Source organism: Microtus oregoni, unplaced genomic scaffold (assembly GCF_018167655.1).
Source record: "Microtus oregoni isolate MIOR12 unplaced genomic scaffold, Mior012 000029F_ref0000214, whole genome shotgun sequence".
Classification (NCBI taxonomy): Eukaryota; Metazoa; Chordata; class Mammalia; order Rodentia; family Cricetidae; genus Microtus; species Microtus oregoni.
The window spans coordinates 7,403,210-7,430,102 of record NW_024543088.1 but is presented as its reverse complement, the minus strand read 5'-3'; the positions used below and the strand labels follow the sequence as shown (position 1 = coordinate 7,430,102).

At 39.0% G+C, this 26,893-nt stretch overlaps 1 pseudogene; it reads right to left on the bottom strand.

Moving 5' to 3' along the window:
• The window catches only part of LOC121464654, a 117,864-nt pseudogene that overhangs the window by 29,196 nt on the left and 61,775 nt on the right, over positions 1–26,893 (bottom strand).

The window sequence follows — 26,893 nt, the reverse complement described above, 5'->3', positions numbered from 1 at the left end:
TTATTCAGACATTCGCTTCAAATGACTCGTACTCTTAAATAAAGCTCACCCTTTATGGAAGGACTGTTTTCTGTATAGCTTGAAGAAACTGCTTGATCAAAGTAACACTCAGGGAAAAACAAAGTGAAGTTACACTGCCATGTATGTAAGCGAGTTCTTAATGGAAACCACCACTGAATATGAAAAATTGTCAAGGAAGATTCCAGGGGCAGTTAAGGATATGGCATGCTCCTTCTTGGCATTGTGCCTCTGACAATCTGTCTGGTGTTCCTGATGTATTTTTTAGTTGTAAATCTATTGGTTATTAGTGTTGTGCATATTCCTGTGGATAGTCCAGGTTTTAGCATTTAATCACTATAGACTTTACACACATCTAAATATAATGTTATTACAAGTGTCAAATTAAAATTTCCAAGGTACTTCAGAAGTTAATCTTCTGAATACTAAAGTCTCAAAGACTTAGTCAAGACTATTCCAGTTAGATGAATTAACTTGTATATTTCAGTCTCCAGATATTCATTAAACAATGAAAACTGAAAAGATGATTCAAAATGATTTACACAGAACAGAGTATACTAAGTTTAATGTTTAAATTCATAATTGCACTAAATGCTGCATTTCAGGATCATACATGAATGCAACTCAGAAATTATACCCAGAGCTTTGTAGTGCTCAGAATATGCTACCTGAAAACATGGTGACTAGACAATATTTTGAGTATAAGAATGAATGTGAGGATGGACTCTATTCTTCCCATGAAGCTGCTTATACAGCCTAGCAAGGGCACAGTCAATTAGACAAATGTAGAGGGAGCTGCAGGCCTCTTTCCACAGCCTGGCTCCTGGCTGCCTTGCTAGTTTATGCCCCAAAATAACAACACACAAATTGTATTCATTTAAACACTGCCTGGCCCATTAGCTCTAGCTTCTTACTGGCTAATTCTTACATCTTGATTATGCATTTCTATTAATGTGTGTAGCACCACAAGGTGCGCTTACCTGGAAGATTCTAGCCTATGTCCATCCTGGGTCGGAGCTTCATCGCATCTGCCCCATAGAGGAAAGCTATCGAGTCTGAGCTCACTTCCTCTTCCTCCCAGCATTCTGTTCTTTTTACTCTACCCTCCTATGTTCTAATCTATCAGGGCCAAGCAGTTTCTTCATTAAATAACCAATGGCCTTCCTCCATCAGACAAAAAGGCAGCCTACTGAATGGGAAAAAATCTTCACCAATCCTACATCAAACAAAGGACTGATTTCCACAATATATAAAGAACTCAAGCTATTAGACATGAAGATTTCAAATAATCCAATTAAAAATGGGGTACAGAACTAAACGGGGAATTCTAAACAGAGAATGTCAAATGGCTTAAAGACACTTAAAGAAATGTTCAGTATCTTTAGTCATTAGGGAAATGCAATCAAAACAACTATGAGATACCATCTTATACTAGGCAGAATGGCTCAGATGAAAAACACCAATGATAGCTTATGCTGGAGAGGATGTGGAGTAAGGCGAACGCTCCTCCATTGGTGGTGGGAATGTAAACTTGTACAAACCCTATGGAAATCAGTATGGCTGTTTCTCGGGAATTTGAGAATCAGCTTACCTCAGGACCCAGCCTTACTCTCTGAAGAGTGGATGGGAGGAGAGTTGGGGTGGGTAAGGTGGAGAGAACGGGAGGAGGGGTGCGAATGGGAACTGGGATGGTATGTAAAATGAAAAAAGATTATTTTCTTTTTAATTAAATAACAGAAAGGAAAAAAATAATTAAAATTAAAAAGTTAGGGCTTTCTGACAATTTCATGAAGCAGGTCAGAAGCACCACAAGTCCCTCCATGGAGGAAAGAGCAGCTTCATATCTGAAGACTGATGAAGGCACCAACAGAGGACAGGAGCAAAAAGCTCTCTCTATTTGCATTCCCCTGCTTGACTCTTACTTGTTTTATTTTGTCACGTGCTCTATAATGTTCCATTTTCCATCAACTGTTATAGAAAATCTCAGGTCTAAGCACTGTTGTAGGCTTTCCTTCTTCAGGAAGGCTCTGTACTTGTGAAAGCCTGTGCTAGGTAAGTCTTCATGCTTTTTTCTTCTTAATCTTGTTATGCTGTGGAGTCCCCAACAGGAACCTAAGATGTGCAGAAGGAAAAAGTAGTTTTTTTTCTCTGCATTTACTGTGCTTTTTCTAAACTTCCTATTTGTCAGCCAAATCATTATGTTTTCCTACTTAAAAAACAGTGCTCTCCTCTTCAAAAACCTTTTCTATTAGAGACACCATAAAGCTGCTTATCTCCCTTCTAAGGGTATCTTGGAAGTGTGTTAATTGGATACAATTGGCCCTCTAAGGTTATATGGATCTTATATTATTAAGGGTGTGCCCTTGCTGGAGTAAGTGTGTCCTTGTTGGGGGATGTATGTCATGGTGCAGGAGAGCTTTGAGGTGTCATATACTCAAGCAATGCCTAGTGTTTCAGAGCATGTTTTCTTCCCTGTGGGATCAAGGTGTAGCTCCTTCTCCACTTTCAGATCCTTCTAAAGAACCATGTCTACCTGCTTGTCTCCAGGCCCTGCAATGGTGATAATGGACTATAAACCTCTGAACCTGTAAGCCACACCCTATTAAAGGTTTTTCTTCATTAGAGTTGCTGTGGTTATGGTGTCTCTTCACAGCAATAAAAACCCTAGTACAGAAAGTATCCAAGATAATTACAGAGCCCTCAGGGAATAGAGAAACAATGGTGAATTCTTTTTAAAATTAAGTAACTGATATCAGGCCATCCTGTTCAATAGAGTGAGTTCCAGGATAGGCTCCAAAGCTACACAAAGAAAACTTGTCTTAAAAAAAATTAAGTAACTGAGTCACATACTTCCCACATTTCAGTCAGGTGCTAGGGTACTTCACAGTCAAATATTTATTCACTGAAAGAAAGAAAATGAAATCCCTCTTATGACAGCCTTTCCCTGAAAATGATGAAAACGTTGTGGAATTGCACAATAAGAATAACAGGCTTTATGTAATTCTTCCTAAGGAAAAGAAAGAAGACAATTAAAAGCACAAGAGAATCAACTGGGCCAGACCCCCATTATTTGGGTTTGCAAAAAAAAAAAATGCTTCTAGTCCAATGTCAAAATCTCAATTTCACCGAGAGTGACTTCCTCATTCCTTCTTTCAAAAGATGTTTCCATAAGATTTTAATGCTATTGAGCTGTGACCTTTAACATAGACAATTTTATAATTCTGTGAGAATTTCGTCCATGTGTACAGCATACTTTGATCATAGTTCCCTTCATCCCTCTTAAACAATTCCTGATCCACGCTCCTATTTCCAACATTCCTAACTCCATGCCGTTTGTTTGTTTTGTTTTTTTTATTTATAAAAAATCTTTTATAAGGAATTAGTATATTCTCTATCAATTAGACTTAATGTTGCTATGACATAATATATGAAAATGAAAGCACAGCAAACAAACAACAACCATGAGGGGGAAAGGCTTTTTAGGGTTCACTGTGTCGTAGATTTTAGTGGATTATGACAGCAGTGGGTGTGGCGCATGCAGCAGAGTAGCTTATCTTCTGCTGCTCATTTCCTCTCTCCTTTTCCACCCTTTATTCCAGCCAGGTCCTCAGATTAGGAATGGTGCCCTGCACATTCAGGGAAGGTAATGCGGTTTGAATTTGAAATACGTGTTTTGAAAGGTGCTATCTTGGCTGGTAGCAGTATTTGGGGGAGGTTCTGGAAATTGTAACAACTCCTGTAAGCTCCGGAATGCTTGGCTATCTCAAGAAGAGTTCTCACAAATATCATGGAGTGGAAGCTGAGGAATGATAGGTTTTCCTGAAAAACTATGGATGAGAGAAGCAGTGTTTATGGCCGAGTCACTGAACATGATGGAGCTGTGCTTACAGAGGAGGTAAACAATAAAGTTTGCTCCACCAGGGACATCAGGACTGGTGTGCAGGTTTAGAGTCTTTGCAGAGCTCCATGGTAGACTGCGCTCTTGTGGAACCAACTAACATTTTAAGGAAAGCATGAAGTAATATGCAAAAATTTCCTTTTTTGACATGAAGAGTTTCTGTTATTTTTGAGATTATAATTGCATTTTTTTCTTCCCTTTCATTCTTGCAAACCCTCCCTACACTCTCCCTTGCTCTGTTTCTCATTTATGACATGTCTTCATTCATTGCTGTTACATGCATATACGTAAATGCATACAGCTGTACAGTCCAAAATGTAAACCAATCATTCTTTATACCTAGCATGTATGCTTTTGAGAATCACTGTTTGATATGGGATTTACAATAGGTGTGCTCTTCCCTAAGTAGGAGAATTTCCTTAAGTCTCACAAAATTCTACAGAAAGAGAAAGGGAGTTCATAAGACTTAGCATTTAAACCATGGCTGGGAAGGCAGGAGCTAAAAGATTAGTAAGGACCTTCTGCTCTCAAACTTACTTATGTGGTAAGTAAGGAGAACTGAAGAAATAAGAACCTCTGTCTCCGTCAGTTGCAAACAAACCATGCAGACAAGTTCATGGTTCTAGTTTTCCTGAGTCCCCCATTATGATGGGAGCCTTTGTGATACTACAGATATGAGTCATTCATACTCCTGCAAGCAATTCTGTACCTATATTCCTGTATTAATCTCAATAAACTCATTAATTTGAGGGAATAGGAATGACACAGTCTTCTCTTGGAGACAGATAAAGAAAGGGGGTAAATGGGGAACTGATAAGTAATACAAATGGTCATCTTTGAGCTTTCTTTTTATTTTATATCCTGAGACAAAAGCTTAGGAGGCTTTTCTTCCACCAGCAGGCTGTCTCCTCAAGCTGTGTGGTTCACGACAGATAGGTTAATGGTCAGTTCTGATCATGGTCACCTGAAGCTGCAGGTGATAACAGCTCTTGTGAGTGAGCAGTGGCTGGGTCATGCCCAAAGACAGCATGGCACAGCAGTCCTCCTCACCCTCAGCCAGGACATTCAGGACCCACTTCAATGACATCCCCTGTGTCTAGGGGGAATGGATCGTCTACAGGTCATATTTAGGAATGATCATTCAGGGGCATTCCAACATTTTGAAATTATGAGGCTGCACATTTGCTGCTGTGCAATCCATAAAGAATAACCTCTGACCAAGGCTGACAGCTGAAGACATCTATCCATAGAATCGGAAATATTTACAAAGAAGTTACTCTTTTCACACAAAGTAACAACAGTAGCTTCATCTTAAAGGAATATATGCCTCATTCTTCCATGGTCTTTTGACCATGGACACAGGACCAGGTACTGATTCCTACCTAGAGTTCAGGCCTCACCAGATCAGCAGGAAGTGAAATACACAATAACTCTCACGTCACCGTTGCACCAGTGATTTTCTCATATTCTGTATGCCCCATGTAAATGATATTTTCTTATGCTGAAATAAAAAGTTTTAATTTCATAAGCTCCTATTAGTTGATTTTTGGTCTCTTGTACTATTGGACAAGAGTCCGATTCAGAAACCCCTTAATTGTGCTTAAAAGTTGGAGGATTATCTTTACTGTGTCCTTTGGAATTTGTAGGGTATCAGGTTTCATTTTGATATCCATGACACTTTTGGTGCAGTTTTTGTATGGTAGATGATAAAGAGCAGAGTTTTATTGTCTGCATGCTGACAACATTTTTTCATAATCAGCATATCTAAGACAGTATCTCAAGTGCCAACATACATATGAGATACAAATATGTGTACAAAGTTGCCCTAGTTACTCACAAGTACTTTCTGCTTACCAAGTGGACCACGTTGAGGTACCCAGGCACCTAGTAATATGAGTTCAAGCTCTGACCACTCAAGGTAAGTCATGGCAACCACTTTCATTACAATACATTTTCATTAGAACTTATAACCTGGCTCAAGTACTCTCGATTTTGTAGTCCTTTTCTTTGGTCCCAGACTCATTTCTCACAAAACGACATAATATTTGGAGTGTTCCATAATCCCAGCTTTGGGTGACTTTTTAGTGATTACATTTTTTTGTCAACTCTAAATTTTTCTAAAAACTGCAAAGGAAGTGGGAAAAAAGAACTCATATGCTATGGTCACTGTAAAATAAGACATCCCAGGTACTGTGGATCCTATAATGATAGATATGACTGAAAATTTACCATAGACATACCAGCTGAATCACTCCTGGATATGCATACTTATCATAGTGAGTTCACGATGCTGAATCACATATGCGTGAGTTTGTGTGTAATTGTTATCACTGCACTTCATATAACAGATGATTCAGGGAATGACCTTAGATAACCACCGATATATCGAAATATATGGATAAAGAAAATGTAAAAAAAATAAATATTGCAAGATAATCGATCAATGAATAAAATTATAGAAAAATTATATGTCTCAATAAAATTGTTGCAACTATGGATCATTAAGTCAAAGAAATAGACAACTCTCCAAAATACAAATAACACTCATCTTATCTCATAAATGGAATCTAGAAAAAAAATAAAAAGTGGATGAAAATTTTTGCAAGATTGAGAGGGCAAATATTTTAGATGGAGGGAGTATAACAGGGAAAGAATGGGGTGTATACAAACACATTACTTATTTTATATAATTAAAATGTACCAAATAATAAGATTAATTTTGTACTTATGATATCCTACATCCAACTCTATTATATACCACAATATCTGTTCTCTTTCCAGTTTATGTCCTTTATTCATGCACTGCTATATTGATACATAAATTTGTATATACATATGTTCCTAAATACAAGGAGACCAATCCATAAAAGGTTATAATTCTCTATATTTTCAGGCATATTGGCCATTGTTTACTGGACAATCAGTTTATGTGTTTCTCTCAGGAGAAGTCCACCTCTCCCATTTCCTGCTTTCCTAAATACAGATCATATATATATATATATGTATATATATATATATTTTATTGAGAAAAGGGGAAAAGAAAAAAAAAGTTTCCACCTGCTCCCAGCCTCCCATTTCCCTCACCCTCCTCCCCCCCTACGCCCCCTCCTCCCACCCTTCTCCCCCTCCCCCCACTCCTTTCCCCTCCCTCTCCAGTCCAAAGAGCAGTCATGGTGTTCTGCCCTGTGGTAAGACCTAGGACCTCCCACCTCCGTCCATATCTAGGAAGATGAACATCCAAACTGGCTGGGCTCCCACAAAGCCATCACATTACGTAGGATCAAACCCCCTGCCATTGTCCTTTGCGTCTCATCAGCCCTCATAGTTCGCCATGTTCAGAGAGTCCAGTTTTATCCCATGCTTTATCAGTCACAGTCCAGCTGGTCTTGGTGAGCTCTCAATAGATCAGCTCCACTGTCTCAGTGGGTGGGTGCATAACTCGTGGTCCCGACTTCTTTGCTCATGTTCTCCCTCCTTCTGCTCCTCATTGGGACTTTGGGAGCTCAGTCCAGTGCTCCAGTGTGGGTCTCTGTCTCTATCTCCATCCATCACCAGATGAAGGTTCTATGATGATATGCAAGATATTCGTCAGTATTGCTCTAGGATAGGGTCATTTCAGGTTCCGTATCCTCAGCTGCCCAAGGAACTAACTGGGAACCTCAGCTTGGGCACCTGGGAGCCCCTCTAAATACAGATCTTTGATGTTGTTGCCTTGTAGCTTTTCCTTGTGCAGTTTTTCATGCACATTGATATCTTCCATCTACCTCACACTGATTTGTACCACAATTATAAAAGTTTAAAGTAATCTATGTAGTGTGTCATCCTCTGTCCTACCAGCTCATCCATGGAAGTGTTCACACTTATGATACTCTACTATTAGAGAATAGAATATCAGAAGAATGTGCAGTAAAAATTGGGCAAAATGTTTAACTGTTTTGTTGCAAAGACACAAATTAAAAGACTTGAATTTTAAAACAAGCTTATATTTATTCAAGAATCACAAAAATCACAGAAAAATAATGTTATATAGAATATAATCTCATTATATAAGCAACCATATGCCAAGAAATTAAATGTGCATCAAAATCTGAACTACTTTGACATAGGTTGTTTTTGTTACACATTATCTTAACATACAGTCAAGAAACATTATTGGTTAATTTAGTTCAACTAGAAATACTTGCCTATTCATACTAATTAATTTTTTATTAGTATGTGTACAACAATGATGCATAAATTGTGTTTACACTAAATATTTGATGATAATAAAGTTTAAGTCTGGATACAATGTTTCTAAATTCATAAGAACTGTGTAGCTGTCTAAGTATTGACTAAGATTTGAAAATGAATTGAAGGATGTGAGTCTGTGAAATAAGTTGGGTAATGCATGAAGATCTGTACAATGAATTAATGTGAGGTCCACTAACAAGTTTCATGAAATGTACCCATTACATGCATTTTCTGATGCTTTCTAAGACTTGAATTTGTTTTAAAGTCCTTGCCACATACTTTACATTTGTAAGGTTTTTCACCAGTATGGAATTTGTGATGACTGTGAAGAGATAAGAGCTGGGTAAAGGACTTGCCACATTCTTGACATTTGTATGGTTTCTCACCAGTATGAATTCGTTGATGGTTATGAAGAACTGAGGCCCTGGCAAAAGACTTGCCACATTCTTGACATCTGTAAGGTTTCTCACCAGAATGAATTCTTTGATGATAGAGAAGAGTCGAGGCCGAGGTAAAGGACTTTCCACATTCTTGACACTTGTAAGGTTTTTCACCAGTATGAACTCTGTTATGAATATGAAGATTTGAGACCTGGGTAAAGGACTTGCCACATATTTGACATCTGTAAGGCTTCTCACCAGTATGAGTTCTGTGGTGAATATGAAGATTTGAGACCTGGATAAAGGACTTTCCACATTCTTGACATCTGTAAGGTTTCTCACCAGTATGAATTCTCTGATGAATAAGAAGATGTGAGAACTGGGTAAAGGATTTTCCACATTCTTGACAGCTATAAGGTTTCTCACCAGTATGGGTTCTGTGATGTTTCTGAAGATCTGAGGCCGAGGTAAAGGACTTGCCACATTCTTGACATCTGTAAGGTTTCTCACCAGTATGAATTCTGTGATGAATATGAAGATTTGAGACCCAAGTAAAGGACTTGCCACATTCTTGACATCTATAAGGTTTCTCACCAGTATGGGTTCTGTGATGTTTCTGAAGATCTGAGGCCGAGGTAAAGGACTTGCCACATTCTTTACATCTGTAAGGTTTCTCACCAGTATGAATTCTTTGATGAGATAGAAGAGTTGAGTTCTGGGTAAAGGACTTTCCACATTCTTGACACCTGTAAGGTTTCTCACCAGTATGAATTCTGTTATGAATATGAAGATTTGGGACCCGGGTAAAGGACTTGCCACATATTTGACACCTGTAAGGTTTCTCACCAGTATGGATTCTCTGGTGAGATTGAAAGTTTGTGAGATAGATAAATGACTTGCCACAATCTTTACATTTGTATGCCTTCTCTTTGGTATTAATTCTCTTATGCATAGTGGGGCATGCATATCTGTTGAAGCACTTTCCACATTCTATATAATTGTTTTGTCTCTCTTCATTTTGTTTGTTGAAATAATGCCTCCCTTGTTTCTGGTCATGCTGAAACAAAAAGAAGTTTTGTTACAATCAAAATCATCCTTACACTTATGTATGTATTGGCTCTTAGAAAAAACAGACTTCTTCTATGAACTTATATAATGAGAAAAGACATATGGTGATTTCATTTTTGGAAATTTGTCACTTTAAGAAGAGCATTCTGAAACTATTCATTAGAGTTCCTAGGAAAGGCTTTAATAAGATCAGTAAATGTGTAATGTTTCTCATGACTGAAAATTTTTTGATATATTTTCAGTCTCACTTGATTGAGAAAAACTTCTCATGTTTATCTCACGAATATCTTGTAACAAAATGTAATTTTGTTGAGAAAATTCTGGAGAATGTTTAATAGAATACACGTCATTCAATTTTCAGATTTTTCAATGTTCTTTGTAGACAAATGTGTTTTAAAATTTATTTGTATTTTTTTACTGAAGAAACTGCTTCTGAAATTGTAAGCGATCTAATGTGAAATCTTTCCAGATAAGGTAGAAATTATTGACCTTTATTTCTAGTACAAACCCAGGATGGCTGATGAATAGAGATTATTTCAATCACGACATAATCCATTCTCTTTTCTTTCTTCACCAAATATTGAAATCCTCCTTAAAATGAAGGTTTTAAAGTCACTACTTACAGCTATTCCTGACACCAACTTCTGGATACAATCTTGTCTATTCTTTTGTGTTTGAAGAGAATATAAAACTGGAAGAAAGAAAAATATATAATTATCTGAATTAGTATACTTAGGTGAATGTTTTTCAGATATATAAGTGACACAATTATATATATATATAGACATATATACAAGATGGCGTATTATATAAAATAAACTTCAATTCATTTATTCTAATGAAATAAACTTCTTAATGTAAATGGATAGGATATCTTTTATAACATACATTAAATACATTATAAAAAAACTTACTGGAACACCAATGTCCTTGGACAGTGGTTTTGAGAATTTTGTACCCTTCTAATAACAACAGTGAGCTATCTACTTTCTGTTGTGATTCTAGATGAAACCTCTCACTGCTGCTCTAGCCCCTTGCCAACTGCTACCTCTGATTCATTGTCATGGTTCTTTCTTCTATATATTGCCTTTATCCTGGAGTTTTATCACAGCAATAGATAATAAGTAACTAATACAACGACTAAGTAACTAATACAACCCAAATGCAATAAAGTACACTCATAAAATTGCATTATCTTAATGGATTTAACTCATCTCCACAATCCCTTGAAATGAAAAAATTGAGTAATATTAAGAAATTAGAACAGGGTAGTATATATCTAAATTAAGGGAGCCATTTTAGGGTTGGCAAGTGACTTGACTCTAGAGGCGTTCCCGGGTATCCATGGAGATATCCTTAGCTAGTTTCTTGGGCAGCTGAGGAGAGGAAGCCTGAAATGTCCCGATCCTATAGCCATACTGATAAATATCTTGCATATCACCATAGACCCTTCATCCGGAGATTGATGGAGATAGAGACAGAGACCCACATTGGAGCACCAGACTGAGTTTCCAAGGTCCAAATGAGGAACACTAGGAGGGAGAACATGAGCAAGGAATTCAGGACCTCGAGGGGTGCACCAACCCACTGAGACGGTGGGGCTGATCTAATGGGAGCTCACCATGACCAGCTGAACTGGGACTGATGGAGCATGTGATCAAACCGGACTCTCTGAACGTGGCAGACAAGGAGGGCTGACTGAGAAGCCAAAGACAATGGCACTGGGTTTTGATCCTACTGCATGTATTGACTTTATGGAGGCCTAGTCTGTTTGGATGCACACCATCCTAGACCTGGATGGAGGGGGAAGGACCTTGGACTTTCCAAGGGCAGGGAACCCTGACTTCTCTTTGGACTGGAGAGGAGGGGGGAAGGATGATGGGCAGAGGGGGAGGGAAATGGGATGTGGGGAGGAAGTGGAAATTTTTAATAAAAAATTAAATTTGACAACACATACACAAAAAAGAAATTAGACAGAATATTAATTAATAAGGAAATAACAAATGATGAACAGGAAACTGTTACTACTAACTGGTCTACAGACAATCATGTATACCTCAAGGAAGAGATCCATAAAATATCAGACATCAGGGAAATTCACTAGGACTGATCTTTTTTTATCAGAGATACATTTTTTATATAGAAAATAGATGCTTACATAAAATATATTCTGACTATAACTTTTCATCCTTCAAATGCCTTGAGATCATCCCCATCTTTACGTATGTCTGAATTTACCCAATTTCAGTTACTTATTTGAAAACAAATAGGCACCTAAAGAATAACAATAAAATAATAAAACCAGAATAAAGAAATCAGATAGTATCAGAGAAGAATGGAAAATAAAGAAAAAGTATTTGTAGAGAGAAGACACATATTTGTACCCCCAAAATTGCATAAAACAAAGCAAAACAAAACTTTTGAAGGTGTAATGTACATAAAGATACTGTAAGGTCATAAATAAAAATAAATACATGAGCTCCCAAGGTCCAAATGAGGAGCAGAAGGAGGGAGAACATGAGCAAGGAAGTCAGGACCACGAGGGGTGCACCCACCCACTGAGACAGTGGGGCTGATCTATTGGGAGCTCACCAAGGCCAGCGGGACTGGGACTGAAAAAGCATGGGATGAAACCGGAATCTCTGAACACGGGGGACAATGAGGGCTAATGAGAAGCCAAAGACAATGGCACTGAGTTTTGATCCTATTGCATGAACTGGCTTTGTCGAAACCTAGCCTGTTTGGATGTTAACCTTCCTAGACCTGGATGGAGGGGGGAGGACCTTGGACTTCACACAGGTCAGGGAACACTGACTGCTCTTTGGACTGGAGAGGGAGGGGGAAGGAATGGGGGGAAGGTAAGAGAAGTGTGGGGAAGAGGGAGGAGTGGGAAGAGGGGGAGGGAAATGGGAGGCGGGGAGGAGGCAGAAAGTTTTTCAATTAAAAAATATACATTCCAAAACTTAACATTATGGGGGGAAAAGAATGCACAAAAATTCCATTGAGTTGTGTGGTGATATCCTTCAAGTGCTGGTTATGGGGAATTCCTGTAAGTGTTAGGTCATTTTACATATAAAGTAATTTGGAATAATCATTCAATGTGAATTTTTACATGATTTTATGTAGAAATATTTGTGCATCTCTTACAGGGATAGGGAGCCTTTTGTTCCCTAGCTTACACCTAACATAACCACACAGAAACACTGCTTGGCCATTAGCTCTAGCCTCCTATTGGCCAACTCTCACATTTTGATTTAACCAATTATTATAAATGTGTGTTTACCACAAGGTCATGGCTTACTGGGAAAGATTTAGCATATCTGACCTGGTGTCTCCACGTTGGTTCTCTCACGCTGACTCTGATTTTCTCCTCCCAGAATTTACCTTCGCCTACCTACGTTCTGCCCTATCAGGCCAAGCAGTTTTTTTATTGATTAACCAATGAAAACATAATGGTTCTCCTACACCATGCATCCCACTTCAGGGCAGAATTTCTCCATGCCCTAGGTTTTCCCGTGTGCCAATGCTTCATTATGATTACCTTGTTCATTGCCTTCTGCCTCTCGTATGTTCACATTCCAGGGCTCTTTGCTTTGTTCAAGAAAGCTGATCAGGTCTGGTTTTGACACTGAAAGACCTGCATATTGGAAGAGACCTATGACCATAACTTGGAATAACAATAAAACACATGGATTTCTCATAAACCACCATGCTGATTATATAAGATAGCCTATAATTTAAAATTCCAAATATGATTTTCTTATTGCTATCTCCAAATATTTTAACACACTCAAAAGCATTTTTGTTAATATTGTATACCTTGGTTTCCTTGTAAATTACTACTGGATCAAATGCAAACACATTATGAATCATTAAGATGCAAATCAATATATAATCTATGATGTGTCTGAAAACTAAAATGTATTATGAAAGTTTGAAGGATAAATATCATCTCCAGGGTTCAGGAATATATTGACAAGATAAAGTTACACAAAACATTTTGATTTACATAATGAACTCCAAGATTTTTATTAAATGGCAAATAAAAGTGAGGCAGACAATTCAGACATAGATGTAAAACATCCTGGTAGGATACAAATATGATAAAGAAGGAATCAGGAAAGAAAAATGTCTCACCCACAGAGACCATGTTACTGTAGTTCTCCAACATGACTTCCCTGTACAAAGCCCTTTGTGCAAAGTCAAGGCAGTCCCACTCATCTGGAGAGAAATCAATTGCCACATCCTGGAATGTCAAGACTCCCTGTCATGAAAGGAAAGAGTTTATCAAGTGCCCACGTAAAAATTTCTAAGGATACAAGAGTTCATCCCAAAATTTGATGTGTTCTTGCATATCAATATTCTAAAAGACATACTCCAAATACAGTCTATACTAAAAATCTGTGTGTTGGAAGTATTAAACCAAGTAGGACAAGTTAAGCTTCTGACCTATGGGCCTAAATGGGGTATGTGAATGGGAGCCAGATTATCTTCATGTGAAGTTCCAGACTTCACCTGTGCCCTTAATTATCTATCCTCATGGCAAATTTTTCTTTAGAAACCACAGGCTGAAGAAACATGAGCTGTAAAGCAGCAACCATGTGGGCATACACTGCTGTCAAATAAAAATATGTCAAACATAAGATGTGTAGCAAAGGCAGAATTTCCATATCCAAGAAAGTAGCAGAAATTTCTACTGCATATGATTCCAATGACATCAGTGGGAAGACCATGGAACGGCTGACACCTGTGTATGGAGAGGTATAAAGAGACTAATTTCTAAGTCCTGAATCAGTGCTGGGAATCTGTGGGCAGATTTATAAAGGACAAGTAAAGGATGTAGATTGTGTAGCTGATGCATGGCTTGGATCAGCTGACATCCAAAACTGACTCTTCCTTACAGGTTCCCATCACTGCTTCAAGAACACAAGATCCATATGAACTAAAGTACAATAAGTTACTCAGCAAAATTTCCAAAGAATCAATAAAAACACCAACAAAAATATGACTAAACAGTTCTGTGATCAGCAATCCCATAAATTTGGTATTCTAGATTAGATATAATATTACAAAGAGCACCTTGCCTTTCATCAATTTTTTTCTACGTGAATCATCATGGAGAATATAGGATAAAAAAAAAAACAAACCACCAAGAACATGTCCTAATGGACAGTATAATTATATTCTTCATCATACATTTCTGTGTTGTCTTTTTCCTATTCTAATTCTTTAACCTATTCATGATCACTTAACTACACCTTAAATATTTTTTATGTTATTTACTGTTTTGTTTTTTAATTGTGCTTTATGATTTTTTCTGTATGTTTCTGTAGTACACTATTTTCTTCCATTGTTCTAGTCACATCCTGGGCAGATGTACTCCTGACTTGAAGACACCACAAATGCAATCCCAGACTACTAAAGCCAGCAAAGTTTTAAATCACCAGTGGCAAACGAGATAATCCATGAGAAATCAGATTTAAACAATACCTATCCACAAATCCAGCACTACACAAGTACAAGAAGGAAAACTCTGACCAAACAAAGCTACCTGCACACATACAAATACATACAACATCATATAACCTCACACCAACAAAACCAAAAGAAGGGAAACACACACTTTCATCAAAAACTAACAGGAATTAACAAACAATGGTTATTATTATCTCTTAATATCAGTGAACTCAATTCCCCTATGGAAAGTCACAGGCTAAGAAAATGATTATGACAGCATGATCCAGCCTACTGCTGTATACAAGAAACATACTTCAACCTCAAAGACATATATTAACTCAGAGTAAATAGTTGGGAAAAGATTTTCCAATCAAATGAACCTAAAGAAACAGTGGGTGTAGCTCTTTTATTATCTAACAAAATAGACTTCAAACTAAAATCAATCAAAAGAGATGGAGAAAAACACCTTATACTCATAACAGGACCCATCCATCAAGGTGAAGTCTCACTCCTGAACATTAATGCCCCAAATACAAGAACACCCACATATGTAAAAGAAACATTACTAAAGGTTAAATTGTAAATCAAACCCCACACACTAATAGTTAGGGACTTAAACACCCCATTCTCCCCAATGAACAGATAAAGTAGACAAACCTAAAAGAGAAATAAGAAGACTAACAGATTAATGAATCAAATGTAATTTACAGACACCTACAGATCATTCCACCCAAACGTGAAATAATATACCTTCTTCTCAACACCTCACAGAACCTTCTTTAAAATTGATCACATACTTCGTAGCAAAGCAAATCTCAACAGATACAAAAAATGGAGTAACGCCCTGGATCTTATTGGACTGTGGTTTAAGATTAGAATTCAACAGTAACACTAATTTCTGAAAACACACTACACATGGAAAATAAACTGTACTCTACTGAACCACCCCTGGGTCTCGGGAAGCTATAAAGAAAGAAATCAAAGACTTCCTAGAATTCAACGAAAATGAAGGCATAGTGTACCAAAACCTATGGGACACTATGAAAGCAGTGCTAAAAAGACAGTTCATAGCATTAAGTGCCCACAGAAAGAATGTGAGGAAAGCTCACGCATAATTAAGAGCTCTAAGACAAAAAGAAGCAGACTCATGCAGGAGCAGTAAAAAACAGGAAATAATCAAAAAGAGGGCTGAAATCAACAAAATAGAGACAAAGAAAACAATACAGAGAATCAATGAAACAAAGAGCTGTTTCTTTGAGAAAATCAACAATACAGACAAACCTTTATCCAAACTAATCAAAAGGCAGAAATAGAATATCCAGATTAAGAACATAAGAAATGAAAAGTGGTTCTCAGAAGCCCTCATTGTCCACCATATTCAGAGAGTCCAGTTTGATCCCATGCTTATTCAGTCCCAGTCCAGCTGGCCTTGGTGAGCTCCCAATAGATCAGCCCCACTGTCTCAGTGGGTGGGTGCCCCCCTCGCGGTCTTGACTTCCTTGATCATGATCTCCCTCCTTCTGTTTCTCATTTGGACCTTGGGAGCCCAGTCCATTGCTCCAATGTGGCTCTCTGTCTCTATCTCCATCCATCGCCAAATGAAGGTTCTATGGTGATATGCAAGATATTCATTAGTATGGTTATAGGATCGGTCCATTTCAGGCTCTCTCTCCTCAGCTGCCCAAGGACTTAGTTGGGTACATCTCTCTGGACCCCTGGGAACCCCTCTAGAGTCAAGGCTCTTGCCAACCCTAAATTGACTCCCCTTTGGCCCTACTGCATGTACTGGCTTTGTGGGAGCCTAGCCTGTTTGGATGCTCACCTTCCTAGTCCTGGATGGAGGGGGGGGGGTGACCTTGGAATGCCCACAGGAAAGGGAACCCTGACTGCTCTTTGGACTGGAGAGTGAAGGGGAGGGGAGTGAGGCATGGGTAGTTGAGGTAGGGGGAGGGAAAAGGGAGGCTGGGAGGAGGTGGACATTTTTAATAAAAAATAAAAAGAAGAGTGCCCTGTTTAGGTCCTGAGGAGTTCCATCTGGACAGGTGAGTGTGTGCTATCCAGGGGCAGATTGTCCCGGAAGAGAGCACAGGCCCCTCTCCCCTATCCCCTTCTGCAGGGCTATCTTTCTTACACCTGACCGCCCCCCCCCCCCCCACAAGCCTGCGTTTTCTGCTAGGTCCTTTGCTCAGGAACAATTTTCTGCTCCTACACTGAGGCAACCCACCCAGAGCGGTGAGTGCTTGCCTACCTGGCAGGCTTGAAGGACCCCTGAAAGGGAGCCCCCGGGCACCTTCAGCTTGTGCTCCAGGGGTGCCTGTGCACCCCTGGATCTCGCCCCGCCTGCCCAGTTTTTTCCTTTTGTCCCCGATCATCGGGCTACCAGGCAGCCCTGTTTAGGTAATGAGGAGTTCCATCTGGACGGGTGAGTGTGTGCTATCCAGGGGCAGATTGTCCCGGAAGAGAGCACAGGCCCCCCTCCCCCAGCTTCTTCTGCAGGGCTGTCTTTCTTACACCCGACCCCCCCCCCAGAAGCCTGCGTTTTCTGCTAGGTTCTTAGCTCAGGAACAGTTTTCTTCTCCTACACTAAGGCTACCCACCCAGAGAGGTGAGTGCCTGCCTACCGGGCAGGCCTCAAGGACCCCCAAAAGGGAGCCCCCGGGCACCTTCAGCTTGTGCACCAGGGGTGCCTGTGCACTCCTGGATCTCGTCCCGCCTCCCCGGTTTTTTCCTTTTGTCCCCGGATCATCGGGCTACCAGGTGGCCCTGTTTATGTACTGAGGAGTTCCATCTGGACGGGTGAGTGTGTGCGATCCAGGGCGGATTGTCCCGGAAGAGACACAGGCCCCCTTCCCCCAGCTTCTTCTGAAGGGCTGTCTTTCTTACACCTGACTCCCCCCCCCCCCCCAAGCCTGCATTATCTGCTAGGTCCTTTGCTCAGAAACAGTTTTCTGCTCCTACACTAAGGCTACCCACCCAGAGAGGTGAGTGCCTGCCTACTGGGCAGGCCTCAAGGAACCCCCCTCCCCAAAGGGAGCACTCGCACCTTCAGCTTTTGCAGCAGGATGTCCTGTGTTCTACTCCTCCCCGTCCTGCCCCCCTAGTTCTCCCTTTTGTCCTCAGGTCATTGGACTACCAGGCGTCTATGTTTCGGTGCTGAGGAATTCCATCTGGACTGGACAGTTCCAGCTTCTACACTGAAGAGTTACAACCAGAGAGTCAGTCATAGCAAAGACTGGACCAAGACACCAGGCCTCTCCTGGCTCCATTTGAAGGAAGAGATGGGAAGGCGCCAAGGCAAGAATTCCTCCAACAACCTGAAAGGCAACATGACATCACCAGAATCCAGGGATCCTGAAATAAGAAGAATTGCACACCCTACATTAGAAGAATTAGAAGAAATTGACTCAAAAGTGAATTATATGAAAATAATAGAAGACCTTAAACAGGAGGTGAAAAACTGCAATAAACAATTAGAGATCACGAACAAAAAGGTAGAGGAAATGAATAAAGTGCTCACAGATACCCAAGAAAACAAAGAGAAACAAGAAAAAGCAATCAAACAGGTAAGAGAAGCGGTTCAAGACATGAAGAATGAAATGGAAATAATGAAGAAAACACAAACCGAGGGAAGGATGGAGATGGAAAATCTGGGTAAATGAACAGGAAATACAGAGACAAGTACTACCAACAGATTACAAGAGATAAAAGAAAGAATTTCAGACACTGAAGATACTATAGAGAAAATAAACAAACTGATCAAAGAAAACAGCAAAACCAACAAATTCTCATCACAAAACATTCAGGAAATCTGGGACACAATAAAAAGACCAAACTAAGAATAATTGGGATAAAAGAAGATGAAGAAGTACAGCTCAATGATCCAGAAAATATATTTAATAAGATTATAGAAGAAAACTTTCCCAACCTAAAGAAGGTATTCCTTTGAAGGTTCAAGAAGCATACAGAATACCGAATAGACTGGACCAAAAAAAAAAAAACCATCTCCTTGCCATATAATAATTAAAACACAAAATATACAGAATAAAGAAAGAATATTAAGAGCTGCAAAGGAAAAAGGCCAAGTTACTTATAAAGGCAAACCTATCAGACTTACACCTGATTTCTCTATGGAAACAATGAAAGCCAGAAGGTCCTGGATAGATGTACTACAGAAACTAAGAGACCATGGATGCAAGCCCAGACTACTATACCCAGCCAAGCTTTCATTCACTATAAATGGAGAAAACAAAATTTTCCAGGATAAAAAAAATGTAAACAATACATAGCCACAAATCCAGCCTTACAGAAAGTAATAGAAGGAAAATCACAAACCAAGGAGTCCAACAATAACCACAATAACTCAAACATCTAGAGACCCTTCACCAGCACAACTCAAAGAAGGGAAACACACAAACTCTACTACTAAAAGTGACCGGAATTAACAACCACTGGTCATTAATATCACTTAATGTCAATAGGCTCAACTCACCTAAAAAAGGCACAGAATAAGAGATTGGATACAAAAACAGGATCCAACATTCTGCTGTCTACAAGAAACACACCTTAACCACAAAGACAGGCACCTACTCAGAGTAAAAGGATGGGAAAAGGTTTATCAAGCAAATGGTCCTAAGAAACAAGCAGGTGTGGCCATACTAATTTCTAACAAAGTTGACTTCAAACTTAAATCAATCAGAAGAGATGGAGAGGGACATTTTATACTCATAACAGGAACAATTTGTCAGGATGACGGCTCAATCCTGAATATTTACGCCCCTAATATAAAAGCACCCACGTACGTAAAAGAAACATTACTAAAATTCAAGGCTGCCATCAAACGGCACACACTAATAGTAGGAGACTTCAACACTCCTCTCTCACCAGTGGACAGGTCAATCAGACAGAAACCTAACAGAGAAATAAGAGAATTAATGGAGGTAATGAATCAAATGGACTTAACAGACATCTATAGAACATTCCGCCCAAATAGGAAAGAATATACCTTCTTCTCTGCAGATCATGGAACCTTCTCGAAAATTGACCACATACTTGGTAACAAAGCAAACTTCCACAGTAACAAAAAAATATTCGTAACCTCCTGTGTCTTATCAGATCACCATGGATTAAAGTTAGAATTCAACAACACTGCTACCCCCAGAAAGCCTACAAACTCATGGAAACTGAACAGTCAACTACTGAACCACACCTGGATCAAGGAAGAAATAAAGAAAGAAATTAAAGTCTTCCTGGAATTCAATGAAAATAAAGAAACAACCTACTCAAACTTATGGGACACTATGAAAGCAGTCCTGAGAGGAAAGTTCATAGCACTAAGTGCCCACTTAAAGAAAACAGAGAAAGCACATATTGGAGACTTAACAGCCCACCTGAAAGCTCTAGAAAAAAAGAAGCCGACTCACCAAGGTGGATTAGAAGACTGGAAATAATCAAACTGAGGGCTGAAATCAACAAAATAGAAACACAGAAAACAATCCAAAGAATCAATGAAACAAAAAGCTGGTTCCTGGAGAAAATCAACAAGATTGATAAACCCCTATCCAAACTAATCAAACGGCAGAGAGAGAATAGACAAATTAATAGGATCAGAAATGAAAAGGGGGACATAACCACAGACACAGAGGAAATTCAGAGAATCGTTAGATCTTACTACAAAAGCCCGTATGCCAAAAAACTGGAAAATGTAAAAGAAATGGACACTTTTTTAGATAAATACCATATACCAAAGTTAAACCAGGACCAGGTTAATGACCTAAATAGACCTGTTAGTCGTGAAGAATTAGAAGCTGTTATCAAAAACCTCCCTACCAAAAAAAAAGCCCAGGACCAGATGGTTTCAACGCGGAATTCTACCAGAACATCCAAGAAGACCTAATACCTATACTCCTTAATGTATTTCACAATATAGAAACAGAAGAGTCATTGCCAAATTCCTTTTATGAAGCTACAGTCACTCTGATACCAAAACTGCACAAAGACTCAACCCAGAAAGAGACTTACAGGCCAATCTCACTCATGAATATTGACGCAAAAATCCTCAACAAAATACTGGCAAACCGTATCCAAGAACACATTAGGAAAATTATCCATAATGATCAAGTAGGCTTCATCCCAGAGATGCAGGGCTGGTTCAACATGCAAAAATATATCAATGTAATCCATCATATAAATAAACTGAAAGAAAAAAACCATATGATAATTTCATTAGATGCTGAAAAAGCATTTGACAAAATCCAACATCCCTTTATGATAAAAGTATTGGAGAGATTAGGGATACAAAGGTCATACATAAATATAATAAAAGCTATATACAGCAAGCCGACAGCTAACATCAAATTAAACAGAGAGAAACTCAAAGCCATCCCACTAAACAGAGGAACATGACATGGCAGTCCACTCTCGCCATACCTCTTCAATATAGTGCTTGAAGTTCTACCAATAACAATAAGACAACATAATGGGATCAATGGGATTTGAATTGTAAAGGAAGAAGTTAAACTTCCTTATTTGCAGATGATATGATAGTCTACATAAGCGACCCCCAAAACTCCACCAAAGAACTTTTACAGCTGATAAACAGCTTTAGTAATGTGGCAGGATACAAGATCAACTTCAAAAAAATCAGTCGCCCTCTTATACACAAAGGATATGGAAGCAGAGAAGGAAATCAGAGAAGCTTCACCTTTCACGATAGCCACAAATAGCATAAAATATCTTGGGGTAACTCTAACCAAGGAAGTAAAAGATCTATTTGACGAGAACTTTAAGGCATTGAAGAAAGAAATTGAAGAGGATACCAGAAAATGGAAGAACCTCCCCTGCTCTTGGATTAGGAGGATCAACATAGTAAAAATAGCAATTCTACCAAAGGCAATTTATAGATTCAATGCAATCCCCATCAAGGTCCCATCAAAATTCTTCACAGATCTTGAGAGGACAATAATCAACTTTATATAGAAAAACAAAAAACCCAGGATGGCCAAAACAATCCTATACAATAAAGGATCTTCTGGAGGCATTACCATCCCTGACTTCAAACTCTATTACAGAGCTACAGTAATGAAAACAGTGTGGTACTAGCATAAAATCAGAGAAGTCAACCAATGGAATCGTATAGAAGACCCGGATTTTAACCCACAAACCTATGAACACCTCATTTTCGATAAAGGAGCTAAAAGTATACAATGGAAGAAGAAAGCATATTCAACAAATGGTGCTGGCACAACTGGATGTCAAACTGTAGAAGAATGAAAATTGACCCATATCTATCTCCATGCACAAAACTCAAGTCCAAATGGATCAAAGACCTCAATATCAGTCGAAGCACACTGAACCTGATAGAAGAGAAATTGGGAGGTACCCTACAACAGATAGGCACAGGCGATTGCTTCCTAGGTATAACCCCAGCAGCACAGACATTAAGGGCACCATTGAATATATGGGACCTACTAAAACTGAGAAGCTTCTGTAAAGCAAAGGACACTGTCACTAAGACAAAAACGCAACCTACTGACTGGGAGAAGATCTTCACCAATCCCGCAACAGACAAAGGTCTGATCTCCAAAATATATAGAGAACTCAAGAAACTGGACTTTAAAATGCTAATTAACCCAATTAAAAAATGGGGCACTGAACTGAACAGAGAATTCTCAACAGAAGAATTTCAAATGGCTAAAAGACACTTAAGGTCATGCTCAGTCTCCTTAGCATTCAGGGAAAAGCAAATCAAAACAACTTTGAGATATCATCTTACACCTGTCAGAATGGCTAAAATAAAAAAACCAATGATAGCCTTCGCTGGAAAGGCTGTGGAGGAAGGGGTATACTCATACACTGCTGGTGGGAATGCAATCTTGTGCAACCACTTTGGAAATCTGTGTTTCGGTTTCTCAGGAAATTCGGGATCAACCTACCCCTGGACCAAGCCATATCACTCTTGGGAATATACCCAAGTGATCCCGATCATATGACATATGCATTTGTTCAACTATGTTCATAGCAGTATTATTTGTAATAGCCAGATCCTGGAAACAACCTAGATGCCCTTCAATGGAATAATGGATGAAGAAAGTATGGAATATATACACATTAGAGTACTACGCTGTGGTAAAAACAGTGACATCTCGAATTTTGCATGCAAATGGATGGAAATAGAAAACACTATCCTGAGTGAGGTAACCCAGACCCAAAAAGATGAACATGGAATGTACTCACTAATAATTTGTTTCTAGCCATAAATAAGGGACACGGAGGCTACAATTGGTAAACCTAAAGAAGCTAAATAAGAAGGTGAACCCAAGAAAAAACATATATTTATTCTCTTGCCTATGGGAAGTAGACAAAATTGCCGGGGAGAAAAGTGGGATCTTGGGAGTGGGGTGTGTTTGCGGTAAGGGGAGATGGGGAGAGAAAAGTGAGAAGGGGAGGATGGGGGGAACTTGGGGAAACAGGATGATTGGGATAAAGGAAGGCTGGATAGGGGAGCACGGAAGCACAATTCTTAGTTAAGGGAGCCACCTTAGTGCTGGCAAGAGACTTGAACCTAGAGTGGCTCCCAGGAGCCCAGGCGATGTCCCCAGTTAGTTCCTTGGGCAGATGAGGATAGGGAACCTGAAACGACCCTATCCTATAGAAATACTGATGAATATCTTGCATATCACCATAGAATCTTCATCTGGTGATGGATGGAGATAGAGACAGAGACCCACACTGGAGCACTAGACTAAGCTTCCAATGTCCATATGAGGAGCAGAAGGAGGGAGAAGATGAGCAAGGAAGTCAGAACCACGAGGGGTGCACTCACCCACTGAGACAGTGGGGCTGATCTATTGGGAGCTCACCAAGGCCAGCTGGACTATGATTGTAAAAGCATGGGATAAAACCGGACTCTCTGAACATGGCGAACAATGAGGGCTGATGAGAAGCCAAAGAAAAATGGCACGGGGTTTTGTTCCTACTTCATGTTTTGGCTGTGTGGGAGCCTAGCCAGTTTGGATGTTCACCTTCCTAGACATGGATGGAGGGGGGAGGACCTTGGACTTTCCACAGGGCAGAGAACCCTGACTGCTCTTTGGACTGGAGAGGGAGTGGGAGAGGAGTGGGGGGAGGTGTAGAAGGGTGGGAGGGGGAGGGTAATGGGAGGCTGGGAGGAGGGGGAACCTTTTTTTTCCTTTTTCGCAATAAAAAAAATAAAAAGAAGAAATGAAAAGGGGGAAATAACAACAGAGAGTGAGGAAATCCACAGAATCATTACGTCATACTACAAAAGCCTATCCTCAACAAAATTGATGGACAATTTTTAGATAGATACCATCTACCAAATTTAAAACAAGACCAGGTTGACAATTAAAATAGATGTACAAACTGCAAGGAAATAGAAGGTGTTATCACAAACTTCTTAACCAAAAAATCCCGGAGTTGAACGGTTTCTGTGCAGTATTCTACAAGAATTTCAAAGAAGACCTAATACCTATAATCCTCAAAGTGTTCAACATAATAGAAACAGAAGGAAAATTGTCAAATTCTTTTTTTGAGGCCCAGTTACCTTTATTCCAAAACCACACAAAGACACACCAAGAAAGAGAATTTCAGACAAATCTCACCCATGAACATTGATCCAAAAACACTCAATAAATAACTGCTCACTCCTTGATTTCCAACACTCGGGAGGCAGAGGCAGATGGATCTCTCTGAGTTTGAGGCCAGCCTGGTCTAAAAGATCTAGTTCCAGGACAGGCTACAGAAGCTACAGAGAGACCCTGCCTCAAAAAAAATCAAAAAAACAAAACAAAACAAAACAAAACAAAAAACAATAAAAAAACAAAAAAACCCAACTCCTCCAAAAAAACCCTGGAAACCTGAACCCAAGAAACATCAATAAAAATCATCCACCATGATCAAGTCAATTTCATCGCAGGATTCATGGATTGTTCAACATACAATAATCTATTAATGAAACCCACCACAAAATAAACTGAAAGATTATTATATGAAGATTATCTCATCAGATGCTGAAAAAGCATTTGAAACCCCTTTAAGATAAAGGTCTTGGAGAGAACTGGGATACAAGGAACATATCCAACCATAATAATGGCAGAAAACGGTAAGACAACAGCCAACATCAAATTAAATGGAAAGAAAGTCAAGGGGATTACACCAAAATTAGAGACAAGACAAGGCTCTCCACTCTTTCCATACCTATTCAACATCGTTCTTAATGTTCTAGCTAGAGTGATCAGAAAACAAAAGGATATCAAGAGGATATAAATTGGAAAGAAAGAAGTCAAACTTTTGTTATTTGCATACTATATGACAGTATACATACATGACCCCCAAAACTCTACTAGGGAACTTCTACAGATTAATAATAATAATAATAATAATAATAATAATAATAATGAAGGATTCAAGATCAACTAAAAATAAATAGTAGCCCTCCTATATACAAATGATAAAGAAGCTGAGAAATAAATCATAGAAACATCACCCTTCAGAAAAGCCACAAATAGCATAAAATATCTTGTGGGTAACACTAACCAAACAAGGGAAAGTCCGGCTCGACACGAACTTTAAATCTTTGAAAAAAGAAATTGGATAAGACACCAGAAAATGGAGAGATCTCCCATGCTCTTGTATAGGTAGGATCAACATAATAAAAATGGCAATACTACCAAAAGCAATCTATTGGTTCAATGAAATTCCCATCAAAATCTCAAAAGAAATTTTCACAGACCTTGAAAGAACAATAATCAACTTTGTATGAAAAAACAAAAAACCCTGGATAGCCATAACAATCCTGTACAATAAAGAACTTCCAGAGACATCAACATCCCTGACATCCAGCCATATTACAGAGCTACAATAATGTAATGGTCTGCTATTGGTATTAATCAGGCTGTTTGACCAATGGAATAGAATTGAAGATCTGTATATTAATCAACACACCTACAAATACCTAATTTTTAACAAAGAAGTTAAAATTATACAATGGAAAAATGAAAGCATCTTCAACAATCCATGCTGGCATAACTGGATGTCAACATGTAGAAGAATGAAAATAGATTCATATCTATCCTCAAGCACGAAACTCAAGTCCCAATGGTTTAGAGACCTCATTATAAATCATACCACCATGAACCTGATAGAAGAGAAATTGGGAAGCAGTTTTTAATGCAAGGGCACAGGAGACGACTTCCTAAATAAACCCCAGCAGCACAATACTGAAACAGTAAATAAATGGGACCTCCTAAAACTGAGAAGCTTCTGTAAATCAAAAATCACAGTCAATAAGATAAAAAAGCAGCCTAGAAAATGGGAAAATATCTTCACCAACTCCACATCAGACAGAGGACTGTGATTTCCAAAATGTATACAGAACTCAAGCAAATAGACATCAAAATGCTAAATAATACAATTAAAAAATGGGATACAGATCTAAACAGAGAATTTATATAGAAGAATCCCATATGGCCAAAAGACAGTTAGAGGGATGGTCAACACCCTTAGTGATCAGGGAAATGCAAATCAAAATGACTCTGAGATTCCATCTTACATCTGTCAGTATGTGTAAGATCCAAAACACCAAATAAAGCCTATGCTGGAGAGCATGCAAAGTAAGAGGAACAGGCTTACATTGTGGGAGGGAATGAGACTTTTACAACCACTCTGGAAATCAGTATGGAAATTTCACAGAAAATGTGGATTCAACCTACCTTAGAACCCAGCAATACCACTCTTCGGCATATGTCCAAATAATGCTCAATCATACTACATGGACATTTGATCAACTATGTTCATATCTTCACAGAAGCCTTAATCATAATAG